This window comes from Aulonocara stuartgranti, assembly GCF_965226115.1.
Source record: "Aulonocara stuartgranti genome assembly, chromosome: 15".
Lineage (NCBI taxonomy): Eukaryota > Metazoa > Chordata > Actinopteri > Cichliformes > Cichlidae > Aulonocara > Aulonocara stuartgranti.
Genome location: NC_138951.1, coordinates 25,032,180 through 25,036,335, shown reverse-complemented (window position 1 = coordinate 25,036,335; position 4,156 = coordinate 25,032,180). Strand labels below are relative to the sequence as shown.

Here is a 4,156-nt window from a genome sequence, read left to right as displayed (position 1 = left end):
AGACCGAATTTCAAAAACTGTTTGACTGAAACTGGTACCACAGCTGTCTCAGATGATTCAGTCTGACAGAGAAATTGAGAGCCTCACTTAAAGCTCTTTTGTTGTTGTGTTATGTTTCTGTTTCATGTGCAAGTTATTTTGATTGTTAATTTTAATTACAATTAATAACCTCATAAGTTGCACTAGCTGACTTTTTTCCATTACATAAAGTTTTGCAGATTGCTGGAGCTGCTTGACAAACTGAAAACAGCCTCAATTTATTTGTTTCCCGCAGATTCAGAGACCACACATATTTTCAAACTGCAATTTTCGTTTGCTGTAATAAGCAATTATGGAAACCGAAATTACAGATGCAGTCATTTAACTGTGCAGAATATCAAACCAAAGTCATTTGTAATTAAAACTCCCAATTTTCAAAGTAAATATTAAAATTAGAGATGGACCGATCCGATATTACGTATCGGTATCGGTCCGATACTGACCTAAATTACTGGATCGGATATCGGAGAAAAATAAAAAATGTAATCCGATCCATTAAATATCACGAAAGCACCTCACAAAACTTGCAACACACCGTAACTCGCCTCAGAACATCGGAGCAGTATGCATCACGTGATAGAGCAGCTGTGGCATGCGGGACCTGTCAGTGGTCTGGATAGCATTTGGAGCTTCGCTAGCAACCTGGCATTTCATCTCTGACAAAGTTATCCCCGAGAGAAGTAAAGCAAGTGTGTAAGTCCATCTCTGAATGTTTGTAAAGCATTCCCACGTTAAGCTTAACGAGCGACTGCCTCTCGCTCTCCGGCTGCTACTTCAATCGTGAAACTGCTAATGATCAGCTGATCGGCTTTTCTGTCGTGAGTCTCTCTTGTTTGTTTTTGGTCCACTTTGCACCAGAAAGAGGAAACCAGCGGCTGAACAACAGCAGCACGTTTAAGCTTGATAAGCTGTTGTTAGAATTTATTTAATATTAATTTCTACACCAGGATCTTTTTCTACAGCTGACGGCTGGTAACTGTGCAGGGGCGGATCTAGCAAAGTTTAGCCAGGGGGGCCGATAGGGCATTAACTGGGAAAAGGGGGCACAAAGACATACTTTTCTTTCTTATTCTCATTTAAAATGTCTAGCTTTTAATAAATAATTATCTGACACCCAAAGTTTTAATTTGATGTAAAATGAATAGAAGTCAATTACTGTATATAGTAACTATTAAGTCTAATATATATACCCTAGTAAGCTATAGTACATTTTCCTTTGGGAAGGTACCATCTGTGCAGTCTGCAATTTTGTTGAAGAAAGATGTTGAATCTATTTAATATTTCTTGAAAAATAATTGATTTCTGTGCATTTTTTTTTCACACTGCATCAAATTAAGGTTGATTACGTCGATTAAGCATCATGAGGTGGAGCGTGAGGGGTGGTTCCCTATTTTTTATTTATTTATTTTTGTTGTTGCTGGGAGTTGGAACCCTATTAGTTAGGTTGCTTAATATTTACGCTAAGTACTCTTTAAAATACCAGAATAGGGAGGATGGTGTAGGTCTAAGTTTATTAGATTGATCAGTATTGCTGAACTATGAAATATTTTTTTTGTATACAGGTATAACAGAATAGCTTTAGTGTAGTTGTTGTTTTAAACTTGAGTATGAACTTGCAGACTTGCAAAATGCAGCAAGATATTTTAAAAAACAGTTTTGTTGATTAAAAAACACTATATCGGATTCATATCGGTATCGGCAGATATCCAAATTTATGATATCGGTATCGGTATCGGACATAAAAAAGTGGTATCGTGCCATCTCTAATTAAAATGTGATTTATTTCTCAGCATGTTCTCAATGAAAAGAACTACATAAAAAGGAAACTTCATTAAAAGCTATTTAGTGAGTAAATTACAGAAATGTTTTTGCCTGACATTTATGGACAATCTGACAGTGACATAAGAAAGTTTTTATCCTCTCACTAAGCATCAAGCACTGGTGAAATGTGACAGATTGCTTTTTCTTTCTTCCCTTATCTTGAAAAATCAATCCATGAATAAAGTCAGTTATTACACCAAATATTTTTCTTATTTTCAAATACACTACATCCCTGAAAGTGTCAGGTTTTTATTGAGTTTATTTTGTATTTTTGATTTCTTAGGTTTTATTTAAATATGTTAAGTTCTTGTGTTATTTTTTTTTTAGTTAAGGTTTAGTCTAATCCAGTGGTTCTCAAACTTTTACTGCCTCAGAAAATATATGGCTCTTGAAGCACCACCCTTATGACCGACATTAAAGTACAGTAGTATAGGCCTTTTTAACAACACATACAGTTTACACAAGACAATTTTATTTCTTATATGAATGTTATTTATTTTAACTGTCATAAACAGGATGTGACATGTGATAATAATAACAATTGTACTGCATTAAAACATTCACAACAGGTGGGATATCCACTCTTTAAGTGATGACCTGATGAAACCTGCTTCCAGTCCAATCTATTCTGCATTTATTAAGGCTGTTGTGTTTTTAACATGTTTTAATGCTTTATATTTTGTTCTATTTAATCTGTCGGCCTCTTTCAGTTTTTGTCATCACTATTCATTTTAAAGCTCAGTTTTTAAAACCTTACGATGTAACTACAGCTCAGCCCAGTAGTATATTAATGACTAACCTTATATTGCAGTTGTTCTCCTGACTGAAGTTTGGTCCATTAACAGCATCCTGCCATGCAGTTACCTTTGTTCTTCGGGAATCGTTATTGAGTGGAAAAAGGTTAGCGTTGATCCTCCAGCTTCACTGTGTTTATATTATGCTAACATAGCTGTGTAGCTAGCCATCACGTAGCACATCGTTATATACCAGCTAGCCAAACTTCAGTAACCCTACAAACACCACTGCTGTTTAGTATTCTGTCTTCATTTATGCCGAAAGTCATAGCAGAGCTATATGTTTTCATTTTTGCTGTGGCAGTTAGGCTGCCAGATTTTTGGCTTCACAACCCACAACCCTCCTTTATGGTTCGTGCACGTCGAAACTCAGTTTGTTCTTCGCAGCGTTTCGACACGAAATACCATCATTTGGTGGCCTCGCTGGATCCGCTGTCCACCCACCGGGTGATGACCCTCCTCCGGAATCCTCCCACCCAAGACAAATGCTCAAGGCGCTGCTGCGGCGCTACTCACTCTCCGAAACTCCTCTCTCTGGCGATAAGGAAAGGCTACTCTTTAAAGAGGACTCGCGCTTTGGGACACGTTTTCTGGTTGAGCGTCGGGAACTCTCATGTCGTCTTTGCATACCTCCACAATAGTATATTATTTAATCTTTTTTTAAAAATGGAGATTCCCTGCGTACCACCAGAGAGAGCCTGCGTACCACTACTCTTTGAGAAAGACTGGTCTAGTCTATGTTATCATCAAGGTCCCTTTAGTTTTGAGTCTTCGTCTGTTCTCTGTGTAGTCTTTGTTGTCCTCTTAGTTATGCTCGCGCCCTTGTCTCCCTTATCTGTTCTCATGTGTCTCTCCTTGTGTTCCGTGTCTCCCAAGTCTGTCATGTGTTCCATGTTCTCAAGATCGTGTTGTCATGTCTACATCCCATTATGTTTTCTATGTTATTTTGAGGAGTCCTGTCTTCCATGTTCAGTGTGTTTAGTTTTGCTTCCCCTGTGGCCTCATGTTCATTTGTGTGAGCTTTGTTATCCTATGTGTTTCTACTTCCCTCATTACCCTTCTTTGTATTTAAGTCGTCTGTCTCCCTCTCTTCATTGTCAGGTCGTCTAATTAGCTCACCTAATGTTCCTGGAATGTAACGTCATCTCAAGTCTCCATTTTTCTCAGGTTCATGCTCATGTTTATGTTTTATGTATGTATGTAGAGTTTTCTATGTCTAGCTTTAGCTTTCCCCATTTAGGTTATAATTTCCTTTTTGCCATTACTATTTTGCTTCTGCATTGTTTTCTAACAGCCAGAATAAAAGGCTCGCTTTTTTCTTAACTTCAGTTCTGTCCCCCATGTTTCCTTCTTTTATATCCGCTCCTCAAAAACACCGGCCATGCTGGCTGTGACAGAAAGTGTAAACAACAAAGTAGGCTGTAAAAACAAAATCTCACCTGGCAGTTGGCTGACAGGCATTTTAAAAGGCTTTAGATTTCAGAAGAAGACCGAAAGCAGTT

At 37.8% G+C, this 4,156-nt stretch overlaps 1 long non-coding RNA gene across 1 annotated transcript; it reads left to right on the top strand.

Annotated features, from left to right (window-relative positions):
* Positions 1 to 651: 651 nt before the first annotated feature.
* LOC309689502 lies at positions 652 to 3,928 on the top strand. Its single transcript, XR_014271421.1, has 3 exons — positions 652 to 732; positions 2,672 to 2,760; positions 3,042 to 3,928. It is a non-coding gene; the product is annotated as an uncharacterized lncRNA (long non-coding RNA).
* Positions 3,929 to 4,156: the final 228 nt, after the last annotated feature.